The 14,518-nt window shown below is 47.1% G+C and overlaps 1 long non-coding RNA gene across 5 annotated transcripts in view; it reads right to left on the bottom strand.

The window, feature by feature from the left end:
• Positions 1-13,491, bottom strand: part of LOC139356163 (uncharacterized) — a 50,181-nt gene extending 36,690 nt beyond the window's left edge. For 3 of the 5 annotated variants that reach the window (XR_011607585.1, XR_011607583.1, XR_011607587.1), the window contains exon 1: positions 13,404-13,486. This is a non-coding gene — a long non-coding RNA (uncharacterized lncRNA). Of the gene's footprint in view, positions 1-13,315 lie in introns of all 5 variants that reach the window. The other 2 variants (XR_011607584.1, XR_011607586.1) reach the window with 2 other exon arrangements.
• Between the last annotated feature and the right edge of the window lie 1,027 nt (positions 13,492-14,518).

The following is a 14,518-nucleotide window of genomic DNA, read 5'->3' as shown; positions in this document are numbered from 1 at the left end:
CTTTACAGCCACAGACTGGTGAATGGGGGTGGTGCACTGGGTAGGCAGGTTGGGTGTGGCAGGGAGCTGAATGCAGCTAGCAGAGTGCACACACCTGCAGGACCTCCTTAAACTCAGGCCGGCAATGCCATTGGGGTGTTATTTCTGTCCCTATGTCAGTCGAAGCCATTGAAGCACCCATGGGCTTGAGTGCCTGCTGACCTCAAGCACAGCACCATCACTCTGGGCTCAGTTTCTCATGTTCCAGAGACTCCTCTGAGGCCCTTTCCTGCTATGAAACTGCTGTTCTGGGGCCAGGAGAACCTGAGGGCTGCCCATGTGTCCGGGGTTTCCTGTACCTTCCTGCCTGAAGCATTGGGTGGGCAAGAGAGGACCTCCTCTCCAGCTCCAGCTTGCAAAGTAGCATTGCAGACCCACCTCCTCCGCTGTCCGACAAGAATCCCAGCTGACCACGCCATGTCGGGGGCTGGCTCCATGCAGGGTGCTTCCTACTCTCCACCTCACTGGCTTGTCCTTCCCAAAATGTGGGCCACGCATGAGCCCATCATTTCACCCCTGGTGGTGTCAGTGTGAGTCTTCCAAGAAGACACCAGGACAGGATTAGACACGTTTTTTCCTATGGGGGAAGGACAAGGAGGGGAAGCAGGAGGAGCAGGGAGGACCTTCAGGTGGTAATACAGGTCTCACCTCTGTGCAAGGAGCGGTAAGGAAGGAAGTTTGGATAGAAAGAGTCCCAGGTCCCAGGAGATGGAGACCAGCCTGACCAACATGGTGAAACCCCTTCTCTACTAAAAATACACAAATTAGCTGGACACGATTGTAGACACCTGTAATCCCAGATACTCTTGAGTGGCTGAGGCACAGGGATTGCTTGAACCTGGTGGGCAGAGGTTGCAGTGAGCTGAGATCATGCCGCTGCACTCCAGCCTGAACAACAGAGGGAGACTCTGTTTTGAAAAAAACCCACTGCTGGGCGCAGTGGCTCATGCCTGTAATCCCAAGCCTTTGGGAGGCCAAGGCAGGCAGATCACTTGAGGTCAGGAGTTTGAGACCAGCCTGGCCAACATGGTGAAACCCCATCTCTACTAAAAATACAAAAAATTAGCTAAGTGTGGTGGTGGATGCCTGTAGTCCTGGCAACTTGGGAGGCTGAGACAGGAGAATCTCTTAAACTGGGGAGGTGGAGGTTGCAGTGAGCCAAGATCGTGCCACTGTGCTTCAGCCTGGGTGACAGAGAAGACTCTGTCTCAAAAAAAGAGGAAAGAAAGAAAGAAAGAAAAAAGAAAAAAAAAAAAGGAGTGAGACTTAGGTCTCAGTGCAGCTCTGAGAAAGTCTCAGCCAGGCTGATGGGGAGGCCCAGAGCCCAGAGCCCAGTGGGGAGTCCTGTGTCCTGCAGGAATGGGCCAGAACTAGCTCCCACCATCCCCAGTCATGGGAGGGGAGGAGCTAAGAGAAGTGCATCCCAAGGGGCAGTGTTGGCTGTTAACCACCTGGGCCCCCAGTGGGGCAGGTTCTCGTGAGGGAGACACGACTGGTGTGCTTCTGTGGCCATCGCATAAATAGTTACCCAATAAGTGGAAACACCTGTCTACAAAAAGTTATACAAAAATGTTCTTAGCACCTTTATCATAATCACCACCAACTGGAAACCACCCACCTGCCCGTAGACAGGCAAAATGACAAAGAAATGGGGCTGGGCAGGGTGGCTCACGTCTGTAATCCCAGCACTTTTGGAGGCGGAGGTGGGTGGATCACTAGAGGTCAGGAGTTCAAGACCAGCCTGGCCAACATGAAGACATCCTGTCTCTACTAAAGATACAAAAAATTACCCGGGTGTGGTGGCATGCACCTGTAGTCCCAGCTACTGGCGAGGCTGAGACAGGAGAATTGCTTGAACCTGGGAGCCGGAGGTTGCAGTGAGCTGACATCGTGCCACTGCACACGCAATGATGGATATGAATTAAAATGAATGAAAGGGCCAGGCGCAGTGGCTGGCCCTTTCATGGGAAGCTGACGTGGGCAGATCATTTGAGCCCAGGAACTCAAGACCAGCCTGGGCAATACAGGGAGACCCTATTTCTACGAAAAATTAAAAAATTAGTGGGGCATGGTGGCATGGGCCTGTAGTCCCAGCTACTCAGGAGGCTGAGGTGGGAGAATCACTGGAGCCCAGGAGTTCAAGGCTACAGTGAGCTATGATTGTGCCACTGGACTCCAGCCTGGACAACAGAGTGAGATCCCATTTATAAAAAAAAAAAATTTTTTTAAGTGTAAAACAAGGAATGAAGTACTGATACGTGCAATGATATGGACGAATCTCAGAAACATTACATGGAAGCAACACACAGGAGAATACATATCATATGATTCCATTTGTAGGAAGTCCAAGAAGGCAAAATTAATCTCTGGTGATAGATGATTAGTGCCTAGTGGATGGAGAGACAGGGACTTGTCTGAGATAATTCAGTGGAGTGATGGAATGCTCTAGATCTTGATTTGGGCTTGGTTATACTTTGTCAAAACTAATTGAATTGTACTACAAAGCATATGCATTTTACTGTTGGTAATTTTTACCTCAATAATTAAAAAAAAGCCTCCACTCTACAGATGAGGCTTAGAGAGGTTAAGGGTTTGCCCAAGATGCACAGCAGAAGGGCTCAGGTTGGAATCCTGCCTGCCCAGTCACTAGTGCATGCCCATCAGGGTCCCAGCTGCCTCATGGCTCCTAATGCTGACTTAAGAGGCTCCTGCACAGCCAGATATACTCCTGGATCCCTCTCCCAGGTGGGAGGCTGAGGCCTCAGGATTCCAGAAGACACTATAGCTCCTGGTCTGGGGACCAGTCCCTGTCAACAAAGCTGGGACTTGGCCTGAATCAACCTTCTTCTCCCTAACACCTGGAAACCAGTGATCTTTTCACTGTCTCCATGGTTTTGCCTTTTCCAGAATGTTGTATAGGTGGAATCATACATCATGTAGCCTTTCAGTTGGCTTCTTTCACTTAGCAATATGTATTGAAGTTCAGGTCTTTTCATGGCTTGACAACTCATTTCCTTTTTAGGGCTGAATACTATTCCATTGTCTGGATGTACCACAGTTTACTTATCCATCCATTGAACGTCATCTTGTTTGCTTTCAATGTGGCAATTATGAATGAAGCTGATATAAACATCCATCTGCAGGTTTTTGTGTAGACATAAATCTTTAACTTACTTGGATAAATGTGTGATTGCTGGATTGTATGGTAAAAGTATGGTTAGTTTTGTAAGAAACTGCCAAACCGTCTTCCAATGAGGTGGTACCATTTTATATTCTCACCAACAATGAATGAGAGTTTTTTTTTTTTTTTTTTTGAAGATGGAGACTCGCTTTGTCGCCCAGACTGGAATGCAGTGGTGCAATTTCGGCTCACTACAACCTCTGCCTCCCGGGTTTAAATGATTCTCCTGCCTCAGCCTCCTGAGTAGTTGGGACTACAGGCGCCCGCCACCGCACCCAGCTAATATTTTGTGTTTTTAGTAGAGATGGGGTTTCACCATGTTAGGATGATCTCGATCTCCTGACCTCATGATCCGCCTGCCTCAGCCTCCCAAAGTGCTGGGATTACAGGCGTGAGCCACCGCGCCGGGCAGAATGAGAACTCTTGTTTCACATCCTTGCCAGTATCTGGCATTGTCAGTGTTTTGGATTTTAGCCATTCTAATAAGTGTGTGGTGGTGTCTCACTGGTTTTTTGTTTTGTTTTGCTTTTTGAGACACAGTCTCATTCTGTCACCCAGGCTGGAGCGCAGTGGCATGATCATTGCTCACTGCAGCCTTGACCTCCCTGGGCTCAGGTGACGCTCCCGCCTCAGTCTCCTGAGTAGCTGGGACTACAAGTATGGGCCACCATGCCTGGATAATTTTTTGTATTTTTAGCAGAGACAGGGTTCCACCATGTTGTCCAGGCTGGTCTTAAACTCCTGAGCTCAAATGATTCATCCACCTTAGCCTCCCGAAGCGCTGGGATTATAGGCGTGAGCCACCACTCCTGGTCCTCATTGTTATTCTGATTTGTAATTCTCTAATGAATTATGTTGAGCACCTTTTCATATGCTTATTTTCTATCCACATACAGTCTTTGATGAGGTGTTTATTCATATATTTTGCCCTTTTTATGATATTTAACTTTAAAAAATGTATTTGCTGCTACTGTATAGAAATACAATTATTTTTGTACACTGGCCTTCTATTCGTGTTTAACTTATTCTAGTCAGGTTTTATAGATTCATATTATTTTCTATGTGGATAACTATATCATACACAAAAACAGTTTTACTTAGTCCTTTCTGGTTTTTTGTTTTGTTTTTGTTTTTGTTTTAGACAGAGTCTTGCTCTGTTGCCCAGGCTGGAGTGCAGTGGCATGATCTCGGCTCACTGCAACCTCCCCCTCCCGGGTTCAAGCAATTCTCTGCCTCAGCCTCCCAAGTAGCTGGGATTACAGGCACCTGCCACCAGACCTAGCTAATTTTTGTATTTTTAGTAGAGATGGGGTTTCACCATCTTGGCCAGAGTGGTCTTAAACTCCTGACCTCGTGATCCACCTGCCTCGGCCTCCCAAAGTGCTGGGATTACAGGTGTGAGCCACTGCGCCTGGCCCCTTTCTGATATTTAAGCCTTCTGTTTCTTTTTCTTGCCTTATTGCAGTTGTAGGATTGTGTTTAGGTTTGGTTTTTTGTTTGTTTGTTTTTCTGTACTCATGTTTTCAAGAGATTTTTCTCTCTGAATCTTCCTTCCCTTCCTTCCTTCCCTTCCTCCCTTCCTCCCTTCCTCCCTTCCTCCCTTCCTCCCTTCCTCTTTCTTTCTTTCTTTCTTTCTTTCTTTCTTTCTTTCTTTCTTTCTTTCTTTCTTTCTTTCTTTCTTTCTTTCTTTCTTTCTTTCTTTCTTTCTTTCTTTCTTTCTTTCTTTCATGGCATCTTGCTATGTCGCCAGGCAGGAGTACAGTGGCACGATCTTGGTTCACTGCAGCCTCTGCCGCCTGGATTTAAGCAATTCTCCTGCCTCAGCCTCCTGAGTAGCTGACTACAGGTGCGCACTGCCAAGCCTGGCTGATTTGTTTGTGTTTTCAGTAGAGACAGGGTTTCACCATGTTGGCCAGGATGGTCTTGATCTCTTGACTTCGTGATCCACCCTCCTCAGCCTCCCAAAGTGCTGGGATTACAGGCGTGAGCCACCACGCCCCAGCCTGAATGTTACTACCTTTTTTTTTTTTTTGAGATGGAATCTCGCTGTATCGCCCAGGCTGGAGTGCAGTGCAGTGGCATGATCTCGGCTCACTGCAAGCTCCGCTTCCTGGGTTCACGCCATTTTACTGCCTCAACCTCCCGAGTAGCTGGACTATAGGTGCCCGCCACCACGCCCAGCTAATTTTTTTTTTTTTTGTATTTTTAGTAGAGACGGGGTTTCACCACGGTCTTGATCTTCTGACCTCATGATCCACCCTCCTCGGCCTCCCAGAGTGGTGGGATTACAGGCATGAGTCACTGCACCCGGCCCTGAATGTTACTTTTTATAGCATCCTATTCTTGTTTCCTGGATGTGATATCATCTGATATCTCTCATTGATCTTTGTTTTTTTATTTATTTTATTTTATTTTACTTGAGACAGGGTCTCACTCTGTTGCCCAGGCTGGAGTATAGTGGCACAATATCAGCTCACTGCAACCTCCGCCTCCCAGATTCAAGTAATTTTCCTGCCTCAGACTCCCTAGAAGCTGGGATTACAGGCATCCACCACCACACCCAGCTAATTTTTGTATTTTTAGTAGAGAAGGGGTTTCACCACATTGTCCAAGCTGGTCTCGAACTTTTGACCTCAGGTGATCCCCCTGTGTTGGCCTCCCAAAGTGCTGGGATTACAGGTGTGAGCCTCTGCGCCCAGCAATCTTTGTTGTGTTTATTTGTGACGGACTTTCACTCTTGTTGCCCCGGCTGGAGTGCAATGGGATGACCTTGGCCCACCACAACCTCCGCCTCCTGGGTTCAAGCCATTCTCCTGCCTCAGCCTCCCGAGTAGCTGGGATTACAGGCATGTGCCACCATGCTTGGCTAATTTTTTGTATTTTTAGTAGAGATGGGGTTTCTCCATGTTGGTCAGGCTGGCCTTGAACTCCCGACCTCAGGTCATCCACCCGCCTTAGCCTCCCAAAGTGCTGGGATGACAGGCGTGAGCCACTACGCCTGGCCAATCTTTTTTAAATTTAGTTTTCTTTCTCTACATAGTCTGTTTCCTCTAAACTACTGTTTTCCTCTTTCAATCTCCTCAGATCAGTTTTCTCAAATTTTCAATAATTCTTGTTTATCTATTTGCAATTAAGACATGGAGGCTAAAAAAAAAAACATATTGGAAGCTCTGTGCATACGAGTGCGACTTGCTGACTTTGTGCTCCTTCTTGGCATGATCAGGTTACCCACTTATTAGGGAACTCCTGTTGTCAATAACTTCAGATACTTCCTCATGGCCAGCCAAATTCCCCAGGAAATAGTCTTCCAGTTTATTGTTGGAGAGTAACAGCCTGGCTGCCAGCCTTCTAGGAGCCCAGCAGGAGGCTGTGCGGGATTTGAATAACATATTCGTGTGCCCTTGGTAGGGAGGCCACATCTTCAGCAGTGCCCGGCATCCCCCCATTCAGACATTCTGTTTTACAGAGGTGGGTCCGGGGTGGAGCTGTCAGCCAGCCACATGGACGAGGAGGGCATCTAGGAATCCAACTGATGACTAATAGCTTCCAGCAGCCCTGATTTTAGTCCATTCCCTTTCTCCTCCAGTGCCAGAGGCCCTGGTATTGCCAGCTTCTGTACTTTTTTGAGGTTCTGCAGCATAAACCAAGTTGGCTGTCAGCTCTCCTCTCTGCCGGGGCAGAAACTGCCTTTCCTGGGTCTTCTAAACCAGTTCCCCTCGGCTCACTGGCTTTCTGGTTTCCAAAACGTGGCTGCTGTTTTCCTCTCCTGTTCTCTCTTTGTTGGTTTCTAACTGTGTTTGTTTATTAATCTGTATTGTAGGGTTAGTGGGATTTCAGGAGGAAGTGAAGTTAGATACATATGTTCAATCCATCATTTCAACCCAGAAATTCTACTATTACCTTTAATTTACTTAATACAGAAATAAATAGGCCGGGCGCGGTGGCTCACACCTGTAATCCCAGCACTTTGGGAGGCCGAGGCAGGCAGATCACGAGGTCAAGAGATCGAGACCATCCTGGCTAACACAGTGAAACCCCGTCTCTACTAAAAATACAAAAAAATTAGCTGGGCATGGTGGCCGGCGCCTGTAATCCCTAATTCCAGCTACTCGAGAGGCTGAGGCAGGAGAATGGCGTGAACCTGGGAGGCGGAGCTTGCAGTGAGCCGAGATCGTACCACTGCACTCCAGCCTGGGCAACAGAGCGGGACTCCATCTCAAAAAAATAAAATAAAATAAAATTAAATAAATAAAATAATGTATTGATTCTTCTTACATGGCAAATCTAGTATAACCTTTTTTATTTTTTTTGAGACAGGGTCTCCCTCTGTCACCCAGGTTGGAGTGCAGTGGCACAATCATAGCTTACCATAGCCTCTATCTCCCACTGCACCTGGCCTTTCTAGTATGATCTTAAAAATTAATGTAGGCCGGGCGCGGTGGCTCAAGCCTGTAATCCCAGCACTTTGGGAGGCCGAGACGGGCGGATCACGAGGTCAGGAGATCGAGACCATCCTGACTAACACGGTGAAACCCCATCTCTACTAAAAAATACAAAAAACTAGCCGGGCGTGGTGGCGGGCGCCTGTAGTCCCAGCTACTCGGGAGGCTGAGGCAGGAGAATGGCGTCAACCCGGGAGGCAGAGCTTGCAGTGAGCTGAGATCCGGCCACTGCACTCCAGCCTGAACGGCAGAGCGAGACTCCGTCTCAAAAAAAAAAAAAAAAAAAAAAAAATTAATGTGGGTCCCCCAAGATGTAAATGCTCTTGCTTCAAAATTCATTTTAAGGAGAGGTTGCTAGGCTGGGCACGGTGGCTCACACCTGTAATCCTAGCACTTTGGGAAGCCGAGGTGGTTGGATCACCTGAGGTCAGGAGTTCGAGACCAGCCTGGCCAACATGACAAAACCCCGTCTCCCTTAAAAAAAAAAAAACACAAAAATTTGCCAGGTGTGGTGGTGGGTGTCTGTGATCCAGCTACTCAGGAGGCTGAGGCAGGAGAATCACTTGAACCCGGGAGGCGGAGGTTGCAGTGAGCTGAGATCACGCCATTGATCTCCAGCCTGAGCAACAAGAGTGAAACTCCATCTCAAAAAAAAAGGAGAGGTTGCTCATGCCTTGTAATTCCAGCACTTTAGGAGGCCGAGGCAGGCAGATTGCTTGAGCTCAGGAGTTTGAAATCAGTCTGGGCAACATGTAAAACCCTGACTCTACAGAAAATGCAAACATTAACTGGGCGTTATGGCATACACCTGTGGTCCCAACTACTCCGTAGCCTGAGGCAGGAGGATCACTTGAACTCGGGAAATTGAAGCTGCAGTGCATCATGATCACACCATTGCACTCCAGCCTGGGTGACAGACTAAGACCTTGTCTCAAAAAAATAAATTAATTAATTAAAGAGTGTTGGAAAAAGCCAGGTGCAGTGGCTCATGACTGTAATCCCAGCATTTGGGGAGGCTGAGGCTGGCAGATCACTTGAGGTCAGGGGTTCAAGACCAGCCTGGCCAACATAGTGAAACTCTGTCTCTACTAAAAATACAAAAAAATTACCCAGGCGTGGGTGATGCATGTCTGTAATTCCAGCTACTCAGGAGGCTAAGGCACAAGAATTGCTCAAATCTGGGAGGCGGAGGTGGCAGTGAGCCAAGATCATTGCACTCCAGCCTGGGCGACAGAGTGAAACTGTCTCAAAAGACACAAAAGCAAAAACAAAAATTAGCCAAGTGTGGTGGCTCACCCCTGTAATCCCAGCACTTTGGGAGGCTGAGGCAGGGAGATCACCTGAGGTCAGGAGTTCAAGACAGGCTTCGCCAACATGGTGAAAACCTGTCTCTACTAAAAATACAAAAAATTTAGCCAGGCCTGATGGCGCATGCCTGTAGTCCCAGCGACTCAGGAGGCTGAGGCAGGAGAATTTTTTCAACCCAGAAGGCGGAGATTGAAGTGAGCTGAGATTGTGCCACTGTGCTCCAGCCTGGGTGACACAACAAGACTCTGTCTCAAAAAACAAAGAGTGCTAGGGGAAAAGCCTTGCTTTGTCTTCATAGTCATTGCATAACAGTTCCTGAAAGCAAGATATGGTACTGACAATTTTCTTGTCTGAATAGCTATATTAAGGTGGGACTCAAAAAAAGTATTGCGGACCCACTGCGTACCAGGCCTGAACTATGACTAGTGAGGCTTCAGCTCCAATGACCCCTCCACCAGCCTCTCCTTGGGCCATCTTTACAGGTTCCTGGCTCCAGGAGTCCTAGCACAAACTTCCTGGCCACTTCCAGCCAGTTCTCCCAGTTCCTAGTCCAGCTGGACCTGTGGGGCAGGCCTCCCACTCAGCCCTTCCCACTTGGCTTCTTCCACTGTCCTGATGCTGAGAACAGAATTCTGGAGCTGGTGACCATGTAGTCACCGACACTTATGTGGAACCTCCACTTCAGGTTGCTTTCCTCTATTTAGCTAATGAAATGACTTTTGGCCAGGTGTGGTGGCTCAAGCCTGTAATCCCAGCACTTTGGGAGCCAAGGCAGGCAGATCACCTGAGGTCAAGAGTTTGAGACCAGCCTGGCCAACATGGTGAAACCCCATCTCTACTAAAAACACAAAAATTAGCTGGGTGTGGTGGCGGGCGCCTGTAATCCCAGCTACTCTGCTCGGGAGGCTGAGGCAGGAGATTGCTTAAACCTGGGGGGTGGGGGTTGCAGTGAGCCAAGATTGCGCCACCACACTCCAGCCTGGACGACAGAGCAAGACTCCGTCTCAAAAAAATAAATAAATAAAAATAAATAAATAAAACGACTTCAATGACGACAACAAAGCAAAGCCTGTTCCTGCGATGGATGCAGTCAAATGACCCACAGCGGTTGATTGAAATGTAGTCCCATTTGTTTATGTAACTTTTTCTGTCTAGGAAGAAAGGTTGGTGAGTGACAAGCGTCCCCCTATTCCAGAGATAGGACAGGGACACATCACAGCAGAAAGGCAGAGACAGAGCCAGGCTGGATCTGCAGGTGTGCCCCACCCCCACCCACCACACACGTGGGAGTGAAGAGTGGCTGAGAAGGACGGCCAGACTGGGGGGTAGCGAGCGCCTGGCTCTCCTCACACCCTCCCTCCTCAAGGCAAGGAAGGGGGGCACTGACAGGACCATTCTAGGGAGTGGGGTGCTTGCCAGAAAGAGAAACTGCTAGTTCACCCCTCAGGTTGATGTCTGCAGGACTGCAGAGATTCCCCCGGAGGTGCTACTAGTGATGAGTTTAGAAAAGCCCATGGGTGGGTCAGAGTGGGCCAAAGGCTGCCCGTGAAGGAGTGGGGCAGTGGCATGAGAGCTGGGAGTAGGGGAGAGGTCAGTCCCCACCTGTATCAGGGACTTGTTTGTGTCAGAGAGCCCTGGAGGTATGAGTGGGTCCCTAAACCCCACCTCTACCCTCCCCAATTGATCCCAAGAGAAAGTCAGCATTTAGCCACCTGCCATCATACAGGCATTCGATAACACAGTGAACATAACAAGCTAAGTAAAAATACACGTGTGATCCTTTGCCCTCCCTTCCTTCTCCATGCCCCAAGCCTGGAGGAGCTGCTGGCAGCAGTCAGCAAGTTGAGGAGGTAGGATGCAGAAGACAGGAAAGATGGGCTCTGGCCCCTCTTTGGGCTCACCTTGGGAGAAGGGGAGAAGCTTGGAACTGGTAATGAAATTGCGGTTTTGATTTAAATCAGACCACACTCTTATTATATAAAATGAGAATGGTTGGCCAACACCTAGAAGCCACTGGGAAGGCATGGGATCTGTTGGAGTGTCCTTCGGGAGGGGAAGAGTCAGCAAAGGAGGTTTGCAAAGCAGCGGTGGGAGGAAAGTATGGCTCACTCCTGACTGCAGCAAGTTCAGCCTCTTTAAGAACTAGGTTACCTGGCCGGGCACGGTGGCTCACGCCCTGTAATCCCGACACTTTGGGAGGCAGAGGCAGGAGGATCAGGAGTTCAAGACCAACCTGGCCAACATGGTAAAACCCTGTATCTACAAAAAATACAAAAATTAGCCAGGTATGGTGGCAGGTGCCTGTAGTCCCAGCTACTGGGGAGGCTGAGGTGGGAGAATTGCTTGAGCCTGGGAGGCGGAGGTTGCAGCGAGCCGAGACTGTGCCACTGCACCCCAGCCTGTGCAACAGAGTGAGACTCGGTCTAAAAAAAAAAAAAAAAAAGAAAAGAAGAAAGAACTGGGTTGCCCTTACTGTATAATAAAGAAGGTGCCAGAAAGCCCTCTAGTTCTTCCTACTAATCCTTCGAAACTCAGTTCAGGTGGTCCTTCTCTGAGGAACTTTCCTGGACAAGGACTACCTGGCCCCCGTGCCCGCTCTGTCACAGCACACATTTACTCTGCGGTTTATCTGGACACTAAGGGCCACAAGGGCAAGCACCAGTTCTTACCCCTGCGCTGAGCACATTCTGGCACATGGAGACTGCTCAGTGTTTGTTGAGTTCATGAATGAAAAGAAATGAACATGGCAGGCCCAGGTACAGGACCACCTAAAGATAAGTTCTATTTCTCTCTCTCTCTCTCTCTCTCTCTCTCTCTCTCTCTCTCTCTATATATATATATATATATATATATATATATATATAAAAATTAGCCAGGTGTGGTGGTATGTGCCTGTAGTTCCAGCTACTTGGGAGGCTGAGGTAGGAGGATTGCTTGATCCCGGGAGGTCAAGACTGTGGTAAGCTATGATTGCACCACTGCACTTCAGTCTGGGCAATAAAGTGAGAACTGTCTAAAAAAAAAAGCAAATAAAAAAGGAAACAATAATCAAAAATGGTTAAAAGCAGGTTAGCTACTGTAAAGGTTAGGGAAACACAGGCCTTTTTCAAACTCATTAGCAAATTCTGTTTATTAAATGTCCTCATATAGAAATAAGTAGTCCCAACTGTCCCAAGAATTAAAGGGAAATGTAGCAAGTAAAAAATTCCTCTTCAGGCCTGGCGCGGTGGCTCAAGCCTGTAATCCCAGCACTTTGGGAGGCCAAGACGGGCGGATCACGAGGTCAGGAGATCGAGACCATCCTGGCTAACACAGTGAAACCCCGTCTCTACTAAAAATACAAAAAACTAGCCGGGCGAGGTGGCGGGCGCCTGTAGTCCCAGCTACTCAGGAGGCTGAGGCAGGAGAATGGCGCAAACCCGGGAGGCGGAGCTTGCAGTGAGCTGAGATCCGGCCACTGCACTCCAGCCCGGGCTACAGAGCAAGACTCCGTCTCAAAAAAAAAAAAAAAAAAAAAAAAAAAAAAAATTCCTCTTCAAAGTTTTCCTTCTTATTAAAGAATAAATCACAAGTGTTAGAAATAATAGTTTCTTTTAAAGACTAACTCCCTTCAAGCCTTCTTGCTTTGTGCTAATAACTCTCTGTTAAGCCCTATCCTATGTAGCTGTTAGATATAAAGGAATAAGCACATTCTATGTCCTTACACTTTAACCAAAATGCTTGTGCTAGACATGCTCACAGGCAAGTAGTACATTCTGTGTCCTTGTACTTTAACCAAAATATTTGTACTGGATGTGCTCACAGGCATGCCCCAGCTCGCAGTCTATACTGCTTCCTTATTTAAGAATATTATTACTTTTCTAAGTCCTTTCACAAGCAACTTCCTATTTTCCTCTGTTCTCCATTGCTTTTACCTATTTAAAAAAATTTTAAGCTGTCAGTCAATCAGGTTCAGTTTAGACTGTGAGGTCTGGCTCCAGCCAATGGAAGCAGGACACAGTAACAGGGACAAACTGCGTAAGGGATAAAAATTGCTTCCCTCCTCTGTTCAAGTGTGCTCTCACCATTGTTCCATCTGCGAGGAGCACCAAGTAAAACTGCCTTGCTAAGAAAACTTTTTACCTAAATGCCGATTTTTCCTCGCAGTACCAAAGCACAAGCATTCTGTTTCTAAATAAACATTTTACTTATAACAGGGAATAATTCATCTCAGCTTCTTGGACCTCTTTTTCTGAATGCCACGTCATTTCACATCTTTCCAGGAGACCAAAGGTCTGAGCTAAAATAGACAAAAATGTGTGCAGTGCTCTTTTTTGAAGTATAAGCAGCTTGCCTACTCACTTACCCACACAAAATTTCTCACATCTGTGATCTCGTTTGCTTCTCACTCAAACCCCATGAGGTGTAAGAGACTCGGCAGGTATTATCATTACCTTAATTTCAATTTTACAGGTGAGGAAACAGCTCAGGGAGATTAAGCGATTTGCCCAAGTCACAGGAAGGAGGTGGTGATGCTGCCAAACCATCTCAGGAATTCTGATTCCAGATTCCGTGTTGCTTTCTGTGACATCAGGCTGTCCATTAGAATGTAAGGGTTAAGAAGTGGGAGCATTTACGAAACAGATTCATTTCGACAGTGTTTGTATGTTGATAAGGTATGTTTAAAATAGAGATGTAGAGAAAAACTTTAGGACAAATATGTTCACTGCAAGTGTTGTTTATAATAGTGTTAAGGACTTGGTTTAGGTGTGGGTATGGATCTATGTACAATGTGCACACACATGTACCTGTAATTACATAGGGAAATGACAAATGTGAGTTTTCAAAAGCAGAATATATACATAAAAACATATACAAACCAAGTCCAATAATGATATATTCAAATAATATCTTTCAGGAAATTTCTTAAAATTTTATCTGTGGTTATATCTCTTGGTTTGTGATATATGGATAACTTTCATTTCATTCTTTACTTCTATCTATATTTTCCATATCTTTTTTTTTTTTTTTTTTTTTTTTGAGACAGAGTCTCGCTCTGTCGCCCAGGCTGGAGTGCAGTGACATGATCTCGGCTCACTGCAAGCTCCGCCTCCCAGGTTCACCCCATTCTCCTGCCTCAGCCTCCGGAGTAGCTGGGATTACAGGCACCTGCCACCAAGCCCAGTTAATTTTTTACAGTTTTAGTAGAGACATGGTTTCACCCTGTTAGCCAGGATGGTCTCAACCTCCTGACCTTGTGATCCGCCTGCCTCGGCCTCCCAATGTATTTTCCATATTTTCTTATTTATTTATTTATTTATTTATTTATTTATTTGGAGTGTAGTAGCTCACTTCAACCTCAAATTCCTGGGCTCAAGCGATCCTCCTGCTTCAGCCTCCCAAGCATCTGGGACTACGGGATTATACCACCACACCCAGCTACTTTTTAATTTTTTGTAGAAACAGGGTCTTGATATGTTGCCCAGGCTGGTCTCAAACTCCTGAGCTCAAGTGATTCTCCTGTCTCAGCCTCCTAAAGTGCTAGGATTGCAGATGTGAGCCACTACCC

Source organism: Macaca nemestrina, chromosome 9 (genome assembly GCF_043159975.1).
Source record: "Macaca nemestrina isolate mMacNem1 chromosome 9, mMacNem.hap1, whole genome shotgun sequence".
NCBI classification, from domain to species: domain Eukaryota; kingdom Metazoa; phylum Chordata; class Mammalia; order Primates; family Cercopithecidae; genus Macaca; species Macaca nemestrina.
This window is presented reverse-complemented; position numbering and strand designations above follow the sequence as displayed.